The following is a 19,727-nucleotide window of genomic DNA, read 5'->3' as shown; positions in this document are numbered from 1 at the left end:
ATCAAATTTATTCAAATAATCAAAAGCTACAATGTTAAACAAAAAAGAAAACTGAAAATGTGGAGAAGTTATCCACGCTCATGCTCATTTCTGATTTTTGTTGTTTACATGCTGCTGCTAAAAATTTAAGTTCTACAAGAAGAAAATCAGTCACTAAGTGATCTCATCTATAAAACATACAGTAATTAGTTTTACCAACATTTTGGAAGAACTCACCAGTTGGACTGATAGGATTCTAAAGAGAAGTTGGTTATTCTTAGGAGCAGCTGACAGCACAGCGTCACCATCTCACAGCCGTGAGTACACCTGGAAGCTCGCTGTGGCTTCCATTTCTCCGTCTCATAAAAGTATGTATGGGCCCATCTCACGCAGCCATGGAGCTCTAGTCAGTAGGAGTTGCAGCCATAATAATCTTTCTATAACGTCTCTCATCACCTTTCAATGAACGTGTCAATTCATTTTATGAAGTTGACTTACCAAAATCTAAGAAATAACACCTCAGAAAACAGAAATCTCATTTGTGAATTACAGAAGCAAAAATTCCAGAGAAAATATTGTCAAATTAAACCTATTACCTGGTAAAGAAGAATGATTACCAAGTTGGGGAGGGTGTAAAGCCATCTAATTAATACATCAAAGGGTAAAAATGAAAAATACATATAAAATATACCATACATTCCTGATTATTTTTAAAAAGCTTATTAAACAGATGTAAAGGATATTTTTCTTCACATGATAAGAAAATATTATTAGTTTACCACAACAACCATCATGCTTGTAAATATAATACTGGAAGCCTTACCTCTAAAATAAGGACAAAATATGTTTCCTTGCATTATATTATATAACAATATAAGAGAAATGGCATCTAAGGTAATGAAAAAAATAAAATTAATAAAAATGTTATATGTTTGAGAAAACAGGAGAAAAATTATCATTGCTTAATTCATTTAGTCACAAATTTCTTGAGCTACTGTTCTCAGCATTTTGCTGAGTGTTGAATAAATCTGACATTCCTAATGAAACTAAGATTATCTATCTAAAAAACCCAAGAATAACAGCTGAAAAAATCTTTTTGAAACAACAAAAGATTCAATAAGTTGCCTGTTAAGAACAAATACAGGTAAATAGATTCCCTCTATACTAATATTATATGGAAGTAATAAACTGCTGAGAGACAAACTCTACAAGATATGAGCAAACTCATATTAGGAAAACCATGCATTTTCGTGAGGGGCTTGAAAAAAAGCATGAATAAATGGTCAAATAGTACATGTCTCTCATGAGAAGTCAAAAAATTATTTCTCAAAAATAATTAATCAATTCTAAAATTAATGTACAATTTCAAAGAAATACCTATAACTAATACCAGCCTCCATTTTTTTGCAGGGATCTTTAAACAAAACTATTTGAAAGCTCATCTTTAAGAATAAGTGTTACAAACTTACAACTGCAATGTGGACTTGCATTATCAAACAATACATTCTGCTATAAATAAATAACAATAATAATGAGGAACTTGCACCAAAATCAATTGGAGAGAATCAAAAGTCTAGAAACAAGACTTAGAAAACTTCCAGTTTATTATATGGCAAACATGGCATTCTCAAAAAAGTAAGAAAATAATGCATTATAGTTTTAAATAGTTATAAAAAATTTTATAGAAAATAATGTTAGGTTTATGAATACAATTTCTCAGAGGGGAGAAAGATACATAAAGATATATATTTTCTCTCCACAAAAGTACTGCTGAGAAATAAAGATGTATTAGACTGGGTTTCCTGAGGAAACTGGCTCTGGGAAGGAGATGTGTGCTCAGGCGGTTTCCTGGTGAGGGCTCAGTATCAGCACCTGGGGCAGTGAGGGCGATAGGACTGTGCGCAGGGAGAACTGCCCTGGGCTCACGGCGACCCCACGGAGACCTCTGGGCTGCGAGGGCCCTTCAGGAGTGTGTCACGTTGAGCGCAGAGGACCTGGACTTTACCTTCTTGCTTTGACTAATCATTGAGTTTGGGCTGAACCCTGGGGATCTTAGGTGAGGGAGGTCTCTTGCACTGAAGCCAAATCCTGGAGAGAGCATCTGAGCAGACACAGACACTAAAAGGAGATTTTGCTCTTCCTTCTTATAACACATATGTGTATTATGATAATATCTATCTACCTCTTTACCTACCATACCTATCTACCATCTATCTATTATCTATCATCTATCAATCATCTATCTGTATGTGTATATATAGATAATAGTAAAAAGTCAAAACCAAAAGGAAAAGACAGAGAAGACACTAGAAAATATTAAATTCTATTTGACAACTAAAAGGTTAATGTATAAACCACGCTCCGGAATTACTGAAAAGTAGAGAAATAACACAGAAGAAAAATGGACAAGGGATGTGGACAGCTAATTCACAAAAGAAATTCAATTGGCCAATAAACATATGAAGAGATACTCAAGGTCAAAATTAATCAATAAGTGCAAATTAAAACAGTAGTCAGATGATATTCAGTGGTGAAGAGATGTTCACAAAATAATTAGAAAACAAAATTTACAGAATGTATGATCCAATATATACTTAGACACATAACTACAAAAATTTGAAAAGATAACATTAATGACGTTTTCATTTTAATATGCATATTTTAACATTTATTTAATGATATTTTGATTAAAAAGTATTTGCACTTTCAGTAACTCCTGATTGCCCTGTGCTAAAGCCCAACCCCTCGACCTGGCACACTGAGATACCAAGGATTTCAGGGTTTCGCATGTCATTCTTTTTGGCCTCATCTCTTGCCATTCCCCAAACCACTCTATCCTACAGAAATACTCAACTGCCTGCAGCTCACACAATTGCTCTGCTTTATCTCTGCTGACAATTCTGTCTGCTTGGAAACTTGTCCACAATCTACTGCTAAATCATGACTCCTACTCCTTCATTTCCCAGTGAGCAGTCTCCTTCTCCCAGAAGCTTCTCTTGATTCCTCAGGCTGAGAAAGGTGCCCTCATGCCTTACAGCAGGAGCAGCCTACAAGCATCCATAGGCCACATGCTCTTCACTCCCTGTCTCTCTGACTAGAATGGAAACTTCTCAGCAGTCTGCTGCCTCCACTTCTAAGTAGTCTTAGACAAAGTTCACCCCTCCTGCCTGGAAACGCTTTCGTCATTGCCAAGTGAACAGTTTAGATGCGATTTCCTTCCTTCCCAGGTAACTGTTCCATAGTCTCTTTTGCTAGATCATTTCTCTGTCTCTCTGTGTTGGAATGTCTCAGGTTTCAATATTCAGATTTCCTCTCTTTTCCATCTATATCAGTGGCTGCACCTTAGAATTTACTACTTTGGTTTAAAAATACAGATGGCCAGGCTCCATCTTCAGGTCAATTAAATCGGAAACTCTAGGGTAGGACCTGGCATTGGTATCACTTATAATATTCTAAGTGACTCCAAAACTCAGCCAGGATTAGGAATCATCTGATCTATGATCAGTCTCAGGTTATCTCATCCATTCCCATAGCTTCAAATACCATATAAATGCTGGTGATTGCCAAATTCAAATAGCCATCTCCTCTGGTCCACATCTACCTATGTATTTGAAATCTCTCTTGAATGCCTAATATGAGTTTTAGTATTACTTGTCCAAAGTAGATCTCTGGTTTTCCCCTACACGTCCCAAATTTGCTCTCTCCCAGTGTTCCCAAGCTCAATAAAATGCATACCTCCTCTTAGAAGTTGTTCAGGCCCCAAATGCTGGAGTCATCTTTAACCTCTCTCTCTCATTCTTTTTCCATCTCCAATCCATCAGTAACTTCTGTTGCTTCTTTAAAATGTATCCCAAATGTAATCACCTCTCACCACATCCGTTCTCATCAAAGCAAGACCTTCCCAATTCTGGCGCAGGGCACTGGGGTGGGGGATGGCTGTGGGTGTGCTGAGATGTGGATCTTTTCAGCCTCCTGGGTACCAGGTGGGACCTGGTGGAGTTGCAGCACCTGAGCTTGTGTATCAGGCTTAGAGAAGCTGTGTCCAAAGGTACCATCACACATAGCCTGGCTACTGCAGCCCTCGCCTGTGAAGTCCCTGGTTTTGATTTTCAGTCATCTACTGTTATTTTCAAAACAGATATCAAAGTGATATTTGAAAAAGATAACTAATTATGATGCTCCCCTTCTCTAAGTCTTAGTGGCCTCTCATCACCAAGGCCCCTGCCTGTTTCTCTAACTTCATCTCTCTACTGCTCTCCCCCTGTGACACTCAGCTTCCTGCGGACCTTCCAAGGCCAAGCTTGTTTCTGCTTCAGTCTTGCACTTATTGGTGCTCTAGACCTGGGCATGGTCCGTTCCCCCATTTCCTTCAGGAATCTGCCTTATGACAACACTCAGAGAGGCCTCCTTCCCTACATCTCTCCTTTATCATTCATTTTATTTCTTTCAGTGCATAGGTTACTGCTATATGTTAAACATGCATTTATCTGCTCAGGAAGTTTATTTGTCTCTCCCAACACAATAGAAGCTCAATAAATGCAAAGACATTCGCTGCTCTAGCTCAGCATCTGGAACAGGGGCCAGCAATAGCTATATTTTGAATGAATGAGTGAATGGATCTGATTATGAAACCATACATCTTCTCTCTTCCTTTCTTAAACTGTCTAAACATCCTCTGTGACTGCCTGAGAATTAGGAGCTAGAAACCAACGCTAAACTGATTGCTGTTCTTATTGGCACCAGACACAATTAAGTCAAAATAAATTTAAAATTCTTTAAAAATAGAAGGAAAGTTAAAAAAAAAATAACATTTAGGGTCTCTTTTAATTAGTCATTTGGAAATGAAAGAACCATTTAATGTCTTAAGACCATCTCATCAGCTGATTTCCAAAGAGTCAATTCCAAATCAACATAAACAGATTCTTTATAGAGGTATCACAATAGCCAACTTTTCCAGAATACTCACATTATAATCTGGAAAGGAAAGAAGTGGTGAATAATTTCTGGTATTCAATATGTTTTGTTGTATGCCTGCCACCTAAAATCTTTTGTGATTAAAATTTGGTATGGTGGCACCATGTTAATAAAATTTATACAGACGAAATTACCACAATTTCTTTATATTTCTATTTGTTTACAAATATAAAGATACAATTTGGAATATATAAATATCACATATTATATTATATGTAAAACAACATGTGAACAAATAGAGAAACAGCACGAAAGGAGGTGAAAAAATTAACAAAATGGATTAATTACATTTTAAATACAATGGATATTTAGTATGGATACTGAGTTGATGCTGCAACTATCATCTCTTCAAAAATTAAAAATCAAGTCTAGTAAATAATTAACCATATTAGTCTGGATTCATTTTAATTAATAGAAGGGTAATAATGACACCTCCAGAGTCCTAATATAATGTCTTGAAATTATGTTATAACTGAACTTTAATTATTTAGGTAATTATTTACTCCCTTATTTGACCTTCTACCCACTAAAAAAAAAAAAAGAAATTGGTAACTAGCAGTCTGAATTGAATACATTAACTTGCATGCCCATATTTTAGTACTTGAAGATATCAATATATTATTCAAACATAGCCTACATAATTAAATATCATTTATTCAATCATTTTTTCACCAAATACTGAATTGTTTCCAGAATGAAACTTTAATAGCAATGTTTTGTTTGAAAGGTTTAGTTTATAGGGAATTTTATCCTTAACTCTTTTGTTCTTTTGTTCTTTATGAATACAGTCGGTCTTCTGTATCTACGGGTTCCACATCCAGGGATTCAACCAACCGAGGATTGAAAGGCCTACGATGGTTGTGCCTACACTGACCATGTACAGACTTTTTTTTTCCGTGTAATTGTTCCCTAAACAATACATTATAACAACTATTTACACAGCATTTACATTGTATTACATTGTATTAGGTGTTATAAGTAATCTAGAGATGATTTCAAGCGTAGGGGAGGATGTGCACAGGTTATATGAAAATACTACACCATTCTGTATAAGGGCCTTGAGCATCCACAGATTTTGGTATCCAAGGGTGGCCCTAGAGCCAATCTCCCAAGGATACCACGGGATGACTGTAGCATTGTGTTGCTCACAGACTGCAAGTTAAATTTGGTGTGAGGGCTACATCAATTTCATTTGTGTACATACTCTACCACACCTGTCCTCGGTACCTATTAAAATGTTTAAAATGCATGGTTTTAAATTTAATTCTTATCTTTTCACGCTTTAGTTATTTGCTACCTTTCCTTCAATATGCTCATCTCTTAGATGGTAGATTTGTGAAGAGCTGTGTTATGAAGTGCTGGGAGAACATGTGGAGAATTTAAGAGCCAGAAAACTGAGGAGGAAATTATCCATGTTCACATAGTAAAACAGGCATAAAGAAACATACATTTACACATGTACACATAAGCATGCACATAGATGTGCATATGTACATACACACATCACACACTAACGCATTCGGAGAAGACAAGTGTGAATTATATGAATTTGTGATGATATAACTTAGCCTTAGGAGATGGTTTCACAATAAATTTTGACAAAGGTAAACAAGCTAAGAGGATGATCACAATATAGAGCAAATAACACTGGTTCTAAACATTGAAGGATGTGAAGAAAAGGGTAACTGGGTTACTGACTGTTAATCAACAATAACATCCAGCCAAGTAAAATCATCGCACGTTTATGAAGAGAAAGATTGTCGACTCTGTTGGTGATCGTATATCTATGAAGGTCAAGGGGAGGAAAGGTCACAAAAGTAAAATTAGCAGTATTTTTTACTAGAGGAACATATGTGACTACGCACTCAGTTTTGCAGACTAGGCACTTATTTTGAAATTAGTAAGTTCATTTGTGTTGAAGTTAATATTAATGCTGATATCTTTCTATTATGAGGGAAATTGAAACTGTTAGGTGTTGTGGTCCAAGATAGAGTACTCAGTCCTTGGAAAATAGTGAAGAACCATGAATAATTTCATCTATAATGAATATTAAGTACAGTGATCCTTGAAAAACAATTTTACTCGAGAGAGCGAGTGAGTGGAGTCACATGATGCATAGACCCCCCCCTTCTGTTTTTATTGGGCTAAAATATGTCATCTACCTTCCACTGGAAGTAAATTGTGGGAAACTTTTAATATGCTTTTATATGAGACAATTCATAAAAATTTGATCCAATCAAGAAATGAATTTTTGTATACTCTTCTTTTGTTTCAACATTGAAACTATTTAGTCAAAATTTTGTATTGTTATATCTTCACATGGTTCTTCTTTCATAAGAAATTTAAAAATTGCCTATTATTATAAATACCAAATATGTAGGTGGTTTTACGTTAGCAGCAGTCTCTTTCATGTACTATTAATATAAAATTAATTTTAAAATAAAATTCATATCATTTTAAGTAAGTATTTACTGAGGCCTTTGAAATATAAACTATTGTAAATATTAATCTGCTATTTCATTGAATTCATAATATTAAACTCTAGCCTTGTATTACAACTAAAATTGAGTTGGAAAAAATTTTGCATACTTATCTGGACCACTAGATTGCCTCCCCAAAATGACCATCCTTTACTCATACTATTGATATTCTGACTTAAAATATACAAGGGAGAAAAATGAAAAAGAGGCCATGTGGGGCATATTCAGGTCAAAATAAAATTACGCTCTTTTCAATAAAGAGGTCAGAATCATCTCATTTATTTTTACTTTTGTCTACATTTTTGAATAAACTAGGTATTCAGTGGAAAAACAATTAAGAAATATTTCCCAGTAAAACTTCAACCTTCAAGAACATGTTGATTTTAGACTGAAGTTGAATTAACTTAGAGGAACTACACACCAAGGTTTGGATCTTGACTAAGCCACTTCAGCAATGTGATCTTAACCTTGTAATTAACATTTTCCTGTCAATAAAATGGCGGTGAGCATGGTAATTCTTAAAAGGTAAATTGGGGCCGGCTCCGTGGCTTAGCGGTTAAGTGCGTGCGCTCCGCTACCGGCGGCCCGGGTTCGGATCCCAGGCGCCCACCAACGTACTGCTTCTCCGGCCATGCTGAGGCCACGTCCCACATACAGCAACTAGAAGGATGTGCAACTATGACATATAACTATCTACTGGGGCTTTGGGGGAAAAAGGAGGAGGATTGGCAATAGATGTTAGCTCAGAGCCAGTCTTCCTCAGCAAAAAGAGGAGGATTGGCATGGATGTTAGCTCAGGGCTGATCTTCCTCACAAAAAAAAAAAAAAAGGTAAATTGAATGATGCCACTAGTCTAATTTAAGCTTCACTGCTTTCCCAAGCCCTTAAAATAAAATGCAAATTCTTATCATGGCCTCTGAGGCTAAGATTGTGCCTCCAACAATGCTCTCTCTTCATCTGTGGGCTTTCCCCCACTCACCATGTTCCAGTCAAAATGGAATGGAAATTTTCCATTCACCATGTTCCAGTCAAAGCATCTTTTTGCTCCTTAAATAGTTTTAGGTCTTCTTATCCATGTCCTTGAACACGATTTCTCCTCTACCTAGAAATCTCTTCTCTACACTGTTGATATTTGCTACCTTCTTCTCATCATTCGCTTTTCAGATCAAGTCTTTCTAGGCAGGCTTTCTTTGACCCACCTTTTTAAAGTGTCTTCCCTATGCCTATAATTCTTTATCTCGGCCATTTTTGTTTCCGTAGTAGATTCTAACACAGCTAAAATGTATAAATTTATTTCTCTACTTATAATTTTATATTCTATCAATGACTCTAGACTGTAAGTTCCTTCAGGGCAGAGACTCTACTTTATACTCAGCAGCTAACACAGGGTCAGTTCCTATGTGTAGGTGCTATTGCACACATTGACGTGTTTATTGAGTGCATCATTACCTCAGAGACTGTTGTAAAGGATAAGTGAGTATGGTGAGGATGTGGAGGAAAGGGAACACTTGTGCACTATAGGTAGGAATGTAAATTGGTGGAGTCACTATGGAAAACAGGATGGAGGTTCCTCAAAGAATTAAAAATAGAAATACCATATGATCCAGCAATCCCACTTCTGGGTATACATCCAAAGGAAATGAAAATGGGAGGTTGAAGAGATGTCTGCATTCCCATGTTTATTATAGTAATATTCATGATACTCAAGATGTGAAAACAAACTGTGTCCATCAATGAATAAGTGGATAACGAAAATGTGGTATAAGTATATAATGGAATAATATGCAGCCCCAAAAAGAAGTAAATCTTGCCTTTTGTGACAACATGGATGAAACTTGAGGGCATTATGCTAAGTCAAATAAGTCAGACAGAGAAAGACAAATACCATATGGTCTTACTTACATGTGGAATCTAAAAAAAAAAAACTCCAAAACCGAGCTCATGGATACAAAGAACAGATTGATTGTTGCCAGATGCGGGGGGTGGGGAATTGGGAAAACAGGTGAAGGAGAGCAAAACTTCCAGTTATAAAATAAATAAATCATGGGGCTATAATGGCAGTATGGTGACTGTAGTTAAAATACTGTATTGCATATCTGAAAGTTGCTAAGAGGGTAAATCTTAAAAGTTCTCATCCAAAGAAAATTTTTTTTTAAACAATAGTGATGGATATTAGCTAAACTTGTTGTGGTGATCGTTTTGCAATATCTACAAATATTGAATCATTATGTTGTACACCTGAAACTATATATAATCTTATATGTCAATTATATCTCAATAAAAAAATAAATGGGTAGGGGCTGGCCTGGTGGCACAAGTGGTTAGGTGCGTGCACTCTGCTGCGGCGGCCCAGGGTTCGCAGGTTCGGATCCCGGGCGCTCACCAATGCACCACTCTTTAAGCCATGCTGTGGCAGCGCCCCGTATAAAGTAGAGGAAGATGGGCACAGATGTTAGCCCAAGGCCAGTCTTCCTCAGCAAAAAAGAAGAGGATTGGCATCGGATGTTAGCTCAGGGCTGGTCTACCTCACAAAAATAAATAAATAAATAAATAAATGGGTAAATATAGTTAAATAATTTTGCACGCAGCGAATACTCAAAAGTGCTATGCAGAAGCAGTGGGACCGTGAGAGTGACAGGAGGTCCCTGTGGTAATCCTCCTTTTATAGATGAGGTGGGACATAATGAACTGAAATAAATTACCAAAGTCACATTGCTAGAAATTTCACAGAACAAATTAAACTTCAGTTTCCATCACTATTCATTGTCCTACTTCATTGGGATGCTTTAATTATGTTTGCTAAATGCATGTTCATTCTCAGCTTTATTTTCAGATGCTTAACTGTTTAGGTAATAACGTCTAACTTCAGGTTGAACTTTCTCATGCTTAATCTCAGGAGAAATATAAAGGTTATTTGTAAAATTTGAATAAAGTTCTGTTTCTTAATTTTGAGTTAAGTCTGAAGAAAAATGATCGCATGTTTAAAAATGGAAATTGTTCATTTTGTGATAAATGATTGATCTCAAAAAAAATAAATTTGCATTGAAATATGAACCCAAGTCTACATGATTTCACAGTATGAACTCTTAACTACCTTCTATAGTTCCTCCAAGAGTCACAAGAATGTAGGAAAGTTAAGATTATACGAACTCTCTATTTTAGAGTTGAGAAACCTGTCTGTGGCCTAGAGAGGTTAGATGGTTAATTCAAGGTCACACAGTTAGTAATTACAGTTTTAAGAGGAATGATGATCACTCATTTTTTACATTTTTACATGTCAGAACCCCTGTGCTATTTCATCTACATAATGCTTCTTTCATTGTATTTATGCATAGTAATTATATCATTAATCTGATTGATAAAGGAAAGCAATAGTAATAATTCAAGCCAAAGCCCCATAGAGACATTTTTTAAATCATTGCTTCCATATGGTTATTCCTTTTCATTTTGTCTCTGTAAATATAAAGAAAAGTCAAGTTCAAAGGATTAATGTAGCCAGGCCATGCCATGTGGTTGTTGCTTTGGTTGTCTCAACAACTTAATCTTATAGAACAATGAAGTTCCAAATGTTACCAAGCAGAGATATTACTGTTTGATTAGCCTGTGCTATTACTAAATTTTATAACACACTTACTAAGCTGCCATCAATTTAAAATTTGCTTTGGGATAAAACCACAATAAATGTGCCCTATGGCCCCTGTCCTCTCCCTAGATCTTTTCTTTCCTTTTTAAAAAAATTTTTAACCCTATTGTCTATTATCTACTTTCAACCAAGTTTTCTCAAAACTTTATTTCCCCCTATGTCTCTATTTCTAAAGGAAAGTTTTGGTCTCTTTTTTCTTTTCTCTTTTTTTTATCTTTATATATTGCAATTGAAAATTCATCTTTATCCTCTTTTAAACATTAAGTCTTTTAGAATTTGCCTTCTTTTATTACTGGCATCAAAATACTCAATCATTATATTGGTTAAAATTCCATTACAAACAATAACTAATTTAAGTAGAAAAGAACTTACCTGACATTAGTTTGCTTACAATGAAATTGGAAGAGTTGAAATAATAGGTTGCAGACAAAAACTCTAAAACAAACTTCCTCCCCCAAATTACACTGCCTCTGTTAGGATTGCAAAAGCTACTCATCGTTGCATGAAAACATGTCAGAAACTTGACCATTTTGGTTTAGTGATGAAATTTGAATGTTACCACTGCTGATGCAGGAAACCGCAACATCACGAAGGCGGGAACCACAGAACCACATTGCCTCTGCCGATATCTACATCAGCAAAATAGATACCTGATGCACTTACCTTATTTTCACTTAACCCAGTTCTGAGTGTAAGTTGTGGATGAGTAAATCTGATTAGTAGTACCTAAATCATTTTCAGAGTTGTAACTACAGGGGAAGCTGGGATATGTAGTTGACAGTTTTCTGGGAGCTGTTGTAGAGAAAAGCACACTAGTAAGAATTTGGAAAGAACGTTGAGTAAGCCAATTTGTAGCATCCATCTAGGTTCCCCATATTTCAGTGTTAGAATTATTTCTGACTGCTTCCTTTACTTGCTATAACCCTTTGTCCTATAAGGCATTATATCCTACACATTTTTCACTTATTACATCTCACATATCTGCCAGTTTCTTCTAATTCTACTTCTTTTCTTTAATTCCTTTGAACTTATTCCCATACTATTGCAAAAGCATCTTTACAGGCCTTTTATGATCTAGGATTTTCTCCATATAGTGATTTTGCTAAAATTCCCCTAAAGTATCTTTAATGCTTAGCCATTTTCAAAGAAATCCAACTCTGGGAATGGCAGCCTGTCTTCTGCTCACGTTGAACAGCTCTCTCCTCTCTCTCACTACTCTGTACATGTGAGTCAGATCTTACTATAGGATGCTCCACAGTCGTGTACCTCACGACTTTGCATCCTGCCTGCATCTAGTCCCTTAGCTTAAAAAGCCCTCCTTGCCTCTGTTCGCTGCATGTATAAATTCTCCTGGACTCAACTCATATATTCTTTTATTCATAAAACATTTCCTGACTCTAACTGAAAGAAATCATTGCCTTGTGAACACCCAATGTTAATTAACCGGTATCTTGCCTTTTGGACTTAGTTGATTGTGATTTATAGTTTACATATTTATATATTATTATTTAACTTATTTCTAGCTCCTTGAGTACCAGGTACAAATCAGTGTCTAAAAATCTACCTTGCACGTAATACAACGTAAAGATTATTCTTGAATGAATGCGTCAATAAACAATAAGTAGATGACATTACATAAATAAAGAAATAGATAGGTGCCATGTAAGGAGATCCTGGACACACACCATTGTTAAGTTAGAAACTGTGGAGGGTCTGACACTGTAACCTAATAGCAAGCTAACAAGTTAGCCTACCTCAGTTTTAGTACATTTATTAACAGAAGGACATGATACTCCTGAATTAGAGACACAGAAAACAGAAGCCAGAGCAACATCTTGCACTGATTCCTAACATCCCAATGTGATATAAACTTCACATGTGCTAGCTTGACTTAGTTTTGGTGTTATGGGTAAAATCTCTCAATTTCCCTTCACGGGCAGTTTACTAAGCCCCATCCCTTCCATCGTCAGGCTCTAGCACTCCTGGGTTACAATACACACATACCCAATTGCCAGAGGCCCCCAAATACCTAACACCCTGGATGGCCCCTTCTTCCTTGAGCCTGGGGAGTTACAGAGTTATGTATCATGGTTTTTGATTTAATCAACTACATCTATGAGAAACCTAAAAGCATGGATCATGAGGCTTTGAACCTTACACTTTCACTCTCAAAGTACAGTGGAAGTGTTTATAGGGAAATAAATACATAATACTGACAGTCTTGCAATATTTCCCTATAAAGTAACAGCGAAATCTTAAACCATAAAATTTATGTATACACCCTTACGCACATGAAATATAGTGACTTCTCCATAAAGAACTTTATGCCATTGTGCATTTGCCCTTTATATATTTTATTAAAAGATGATTTCATCAAGACCTACATATAGACATCATCTTATGTTACCAAATAAATACTTTGGACTTCACATTTTAACAACTCTGTAGTAACTACACAATGCCATTCCATGTAAAGTGAACTTCTGTCTTATTCTCATCGAGCTCAGAAATCTCAGGTGATACATCTTCCTAGACAGTTTTTTATTACATATATTTTAATCTTATAAATTTAATGATTTTGAATGGGCTTTATTGGAGTGTACTTTTCCTTTCCTTCAGTAATCAATGGGTTCTGGTTTTTGTCTAAAATACAGTAGTCCACCAGTAAGTCAAAAGTTTTGATTATGGAACCTTCACTCATGCTTATGTTAGAAAGTACTGGAAGAAAGGAGGGGATAGTTAGTCCACGTCCTCACATCTACACTAATATGAATGAAATTGTGCCTTTGAGGCGTTTCTGCTCTGCCCTCAGAACGGCTGCTGTCGGTCCCTCTGCTTTACTGCTTTACTTCACTGCTCTGGTCACTGCGGATTCTACTCTTCCCATCTCAAGACGCCGCCGCCCCTGCTCAGTGCCACTGGTCACGTCTCTCCTCTTTCCATGTTTCTTCTTTTCAATCCATATTGGATTTTGTCACATCTTAACTTCTAAGTTTGCCATCAACCAGTCTTCTACTTTATTTTCACTTTGAAAACCTATTTTGATAACATATCTGTCTTTATTTTAGAGAATCCATGGAAATATATTCATCTACAATATTTTGGCTATCATGCAAGACATGAGGAAAATACAACAAATTCAGTTTCCTCCTTCAAGGGGTTTCCAGACTATTTTCAAATTCTCATCAGTAAATGCGCAATTATAAAAACAGTGAGCAGATGCTCCATGAATTAAGTAATTGTAGACTAGGAGAGCATGGCACACCACCTGAATCCCATCTAGTTGAAGGGGAAGGGGATATTTTCTAGAGAAAACCTAACTGGAGAAAAGCTAAATGATAGAGAGGCTGAAACTAAGATGGAAAAAACCTGAAACTTGAAAGAAGCGTCAGCGCTACATCAATGAGAAATGAAGGTGCCAGGAGAGAAACAAAATAAAGAAAAAAAATCAGAAAAGAGTGAGAGTTGGTACAATCAGAATGTACACTAGCTTATATTTGAGTGTCAGGATCTGAGACTAGACATTTAGGCAGAAATTGGACATTAAAGTTACTTATATGTTATTCTAATTGAGTTTGTACTTATTCTGCAGTTTTAAGTACACAGTTTTGAAGAAATTTATATAGGAGAATGACACAATCATATTTGTTGTGTTCTGTCAAGGACAATAAGTTTAAACAGCCTTGTGATATCAAAAGAGACAGGGCAATGGACAACCGGATGTTTGGCTCTGGAGCCGAGGTCTGGGCTGATAATACATTTTTACTATTCGTTAACAAATTTTCTCTGTTGAAGCTATGGATATTCCTAAATTTACACTGGAAAAAGTGCTTAGAATGAAAAAAAAGACTGTCAGCATAAACTCTAGGGGAAATCAACGTCATGTCCCATTGTCCCATAGCATAAAATGCAAAATTTTGTCCAAGAATTTACTCACACTTGCATGTAATTGCTAATCTTCTATTCTGACTCTGCAAATAGAATGTAACCATTCCTTCAAGATATTTCCTCTAAATTCCTTTCCTAAAAAGATGATTTAAGGAAAATGTCAAAATCATGTCTTTCATTATAAAATCTTACCTTTTCTCCTGCTGAAAATTTTCTTCATTATGTCATTATATTTGGCTCCTAATTATTACAGTTTCCAAATTTGTCAGACCTTACAGTTCTGATACCAGAAAAATTTACTTCCTGATCCAATCATTGAGTGAGTTCTTCTGATTTTCCAATCTAAGGAGCAAGCAGAAGATAAGCATTCAAACTGAAAAAAGAGGCCTAGGAAGTGACACAGAAGCCAGGGCTGCTTGAAGGAAAGGAATTACCAAAGCTGGTCCTTCAGAAAGATTCACTAAGGGAAGTGATGATAAAAGAGTCCATGGATAAGGATATTAGGAGGTCGCTAATGAAAGTGACTCCAGTGGAGTCTCAATGGTCAAAGACACATTGTGGCAGATTGAAGAGTGAACTGGATAAGGCAGTGAGGATACTTAACGTAGACCAATCTTTCAAGAAGCTTACTTGTGTGAAGGGATGGAGAGAGATGGCAGAGGGAGGAGGATTTTAGGACTAATGGTTCAAGATTTTGTTTGCTGTGTTTGAATTTAGTGAGTTTTGTTTCTCTGCTTATTTGCTTGTCCCATTCTTTTTCTTAATATAGGAAGATGCTTGAATATGTTAGCAGTGTCCAGTTGTTGCAGGTGGCTCAGAGAGAGTTTGTCTGTATATCAAGATATTTGAGTTTCTTTTTGGTAATTTCCAAATTTCCATAAATTGTTTTGGAAATCCAGGATTTATAGAATAAGGGCATCTTTAGACAATAGTTTAACTTTATTTTTTTTGCTGTTGGTTCTTGTGAATTATACTCCTTTTTCAGGCTGGTGTCTCAATCTACCCATGATCCTGGAGTTTTCAAACATACATCATCAGTATTAGTTGCAGTTCCTCTAAAGTAACTACAGTTCCATGAAAAAGAATTGTGGAAATTTTTAGGGGGAAAAGGTTGCTCGGATATATTATACAGTAAAATGTATACCATTTTTGATTTGCATGCATAATATATGGGTATGAACAGTTTGTCTAAATGCTACTATACATCTGCATGTAATATATACTTCTGAATCAACATATAAAATATCCAATTTAGCAGCTTTGCAAAACATTGACAAACTGACAAAAAAAAGATGACTAGTAAATTTGAATGTTCTTTTTAATATTATTACATTATGATGATTTTAGAAATATGACTTCTGACAAAGAATTGTGGCAACTGATAATTATGCATAGTAATTTGTTTCATTATTAGACATTGTCCTGTTTTTATTGAACATGTTGAAATATAGCAAATTAAAATGATCTTGCTTCTTTGAGAAAGATCTACTGATTAGTACTCATGTTCAAATTCCAAGCGCTTATCATTATTGCATTACTTGATGAATGCAGATTGGAAATGCAAAGTGATAGTTGGTTTGAAATGATGAAATGAGACAGGCACTTGTATTCATATTTACTAATATGGCTTTGCATATCATACCATAAACCACATAATAAATTTTGCTATTTTGGCATTTTGTCAGGAGTATTTTCAAGGTTTTTATGTGGCTACTAATAATATTCTAGAAAACAGTACAATTAATTTTGTGAATTTTGCTAAATCTGCTTATCCTTATAGTGAAAATTGGCTATAATTAAGTTTGAAAATTGCCATGCCCCTTCCATTTACGTTTGCAAACAAGTTAGTATCCATTCATAGTCAATAAACATTGACAGAGACCTGGGAATAATCAGAAGAAATAGCATATGCTCCCCACTTTAGAAGAATTTGGTCTATTGGAAGAGACAGATCTGTGAGCAAGTAATTGCCAGTCTACAGTGCTTTGAACAAAGTGCCACGGAAGCCACAGAAGGAAACAATTCTGCCTGGGGCAGAAGGTGGGAGGAGTTAGGGAGACCGGATTTATATTGTAGTAATATTTTAGTTGAGTCATAAAGACAAATAATAGGAATTTGCCTAGAGTGAAGACAGGGGAGAACATTACACATGTAGAAGTAAGTATTGATGCCTACCCAAATCAAAAGAATAGAAATAAACTTTGGAGAAGACTTGATAGGCGTTATATTTTATCCCAGTTTTCAAAGTGATGCAAACAAATCTGGATAGAGGTGTTTAATCTACGTAAATACTTTCACTTTCTAAAAGAAAGAGGAAGGAACAAAGGAAGGAAAGAAGGAAGGAAGGAAACAAAGAAAGAAACCATGTGCTTGGTTCTGTCTGTGGACTGAGAATTATTGTAGAGGCTTTATAAACATTGTCTTGAACTATCTCCTCCCATGGTAGATACTATCTTCACCTCAATGATGGAAATAAATGCAAGATGGTAAAAGCAAGTTCTGTCTGAATTTGAAGCCGACGCTCTCAATCACAGTGTTGCTCGAGCACGCACGTGTGTGTATTGATATATATGCTAATATATATGTTATTAATTAGCCACCAAATGCTAATTAATAGAGATGGCTTTCTCTGTAAGTGGAATGCTGGAATGTGAAATGACCTAGTTACCATAATTTGAAGGACATGGAAAATATCTCCACAATCGTAAGAAATCTATACTAATAGTCTTCTGTGGTAACCAAAATTTCAAAATTAGAAAAATTATATCCCTTATAAAATACTATTCTTATAAACTTATGTCAAAAATTATGTTCCAGATGTTGAAAACATGTAATATATTAATTTCTTTAAACTCTTTATAGTAAGAGTGATTTTATCAACTTACTAAGAAATAAAAAGTAGAGTAGATGCCAGGTCTAATTTATCAAAGATGTCACCTCATTAAGGAAAAGATTATAAAGGATAAAGATGATCACTTTTTTTGTAGGAATACATAACTACTATAGAAATAAATTATTGCTCACAAATCTAGAAAAAAGATAAATTCAACCAAAATATTTATGTGAACGAGTCACTTGAATAGTTTCTTTTATTTTCAAAGTTAAGTCTGATTGAAAAGTTTTGACATGGTAAAAAAAAAGCTAGTTTAAGTTAATGTTCAGTGTAGTAATGTAAAATTATATCTTCAACAAGTCTGTCATATGAGACATAGAAATATGGATCAAATAAATTTAATTCCAAGTTATGTTAAAAAAAGGAAATAATATAACCAATATTAAAAATATGACTATATTACTAAAATCTCTCTGTAGTTTCAAAGTGAATCAGGGCATATAAAATGAGCACTGCGTGCTTAGCATCTATAATTGCTATATATTCATTTACCAAATATAGTGTTTTAAATCAACCTTTACATAACCTAACTGTATTTTGTTCCCAAATGAAAGCTTCCATAAACAGCAGGAAGATTTTCTTTTGCAATGTATATAGAAGAATGTAAGAAATACCATGCACTATTTGACCAATTGTCCAGGGAGTCTGGGATTTTGAATATGACTTCTATAATATCCATATCACATCTTTTTTATTACAATCTCAACTATTAGTGGGATTTTATCAAGTATGTTATTTTCTTAACAACATGTTAGAACGCTATCTCCCATTATTTTATATAATCACATAGTTATAGCTATCAATATAAATATAAACATATTTATAGAAATATGTAAATGCAAGTATATAGCATTGAGAAGTATATAATTTATCATCCAACTCAAGTTGTGTAATAAATTACATATCAAATGTGAAAATACATTTGATTACAGAGTCCCTATTAATAATTATGCCAGTTAAATTTAAGAAGTTTTAAAAGGATGATCTCACAACTCCCAATAGTACTAACTGGGAGACATAATATGGTGCACTATTAGGCTAAAACCTTTTTACATTGATGATAAATCTTAAAGTACATTCACTGGCTTAGTTATGTAGAAATAGCAAGATTTGAGGTACATAATATGAAATTTTATAGTCTAAAATTAATCATTCCTAGTTTAGAGATAGGAGAAAATGATATATGTTGCAAAACAACTAAAAACGTAGAATTGTATTAAGTTGTTCATAGATATATTTTTAAATAGGTCACATGTACCATATCTGTTATGTATACTTTTAGATATTATGAATCCAAGAAGTGTGTGGTGGGGGGAGCACTAGGGTTTTGGGAAAGACAGGGAGAATCCGTGACCTAAAGTGGAAGTGAGTCCTACTTATAGCATTCTTTTGTGGTTTTCGAGGAGCAGGCAGCTGAGTGTCATACTACCAGCAAAACTAAGCAACAGGGAGGGCGTTCTAAAATCAAAGGGGTTCCAGGGGAACAGAAAGAAAGGTAGCCTTGACTTTCACTAACCTTGTCATATCAAGACACCTTAGACACATTAGAAGACAATGTAGTTGGCTCTATATTCTTTTCAATTAAGGTTAATACATCATTAAGAAGAAATGTTTAACATATGGATTAGTAACTATGATCAAAACATTATCCAGAAGCCCCTGTAATTCACTAAGAAGTCTTTCAGAAGTAAGAAGAAACTTTCACACATCATAACTTTCACTAATAGCCACCAGTTTTTATTTCTTGAACTCTCCAAATTGGTTTTCCTCTGGATCTTGGAAAATCAATGAAAAATAAGACCAGAGTTTACAAATGATGCTGTTCAGTGTGGAAGTGCACGGGAAAATTTCCATGGCATGCTGTTAGTTA

The 19,727-nt window shown here is 35.2% G+C and overlaps 1 long non-coding RNA gene across 3 annotated transcripts in view; it reads right to left on the bottom strand.

Moving 5' to 3' along the window:
* LOC147915745 (uncharacterized) overlaps nucleotides 1-19,727 on the bottom strand; it is a 145,763-nt gene that overhangs the window by 55,043 nt on the left and 70,993 nt on the right. The window contains exons 4-5 of one of the 3 annotated variants that reach the window (XR_015554175.1): nucleotides 15,157-15,306; nucleotides 11,453-11,868 (exon numbers count right to left, since the gene is read on the bottom strand). The exons of the other annotated variants lie outside the window; for them this stretch is intronic. This is a non-coding gene — a long non-coding RNA (uncharacterized LOC147915745). Of the gene's footprint in view, nucleotides 1-11,452; nucleotides 11,869-15,156; nucleotides 15,307-19,727 lie in introns of those variants that run through there. 3 annotated transcript variants of the gene reach the window in all.

Source organism: Ceratotherium simum, chromosome 13, assembly GCF_057802395.1.
Source record: "Ceratotherium simum simum isolate JZ-2026a chromosome 13, ASM5780239v1, whole genome shotgun sequence".
Taxonomy (NCBI): Eukaryota; Metazoa; Chordata; class Mammalia; order Perissodactyla; family Rhinocerotidae; genus Ceratotherium; species Ceratotherium simum.
Note: the sequence above shows the minus strand (reverse complement) of the source record. Positions and strands in the feature narration are given on the sequence as shown.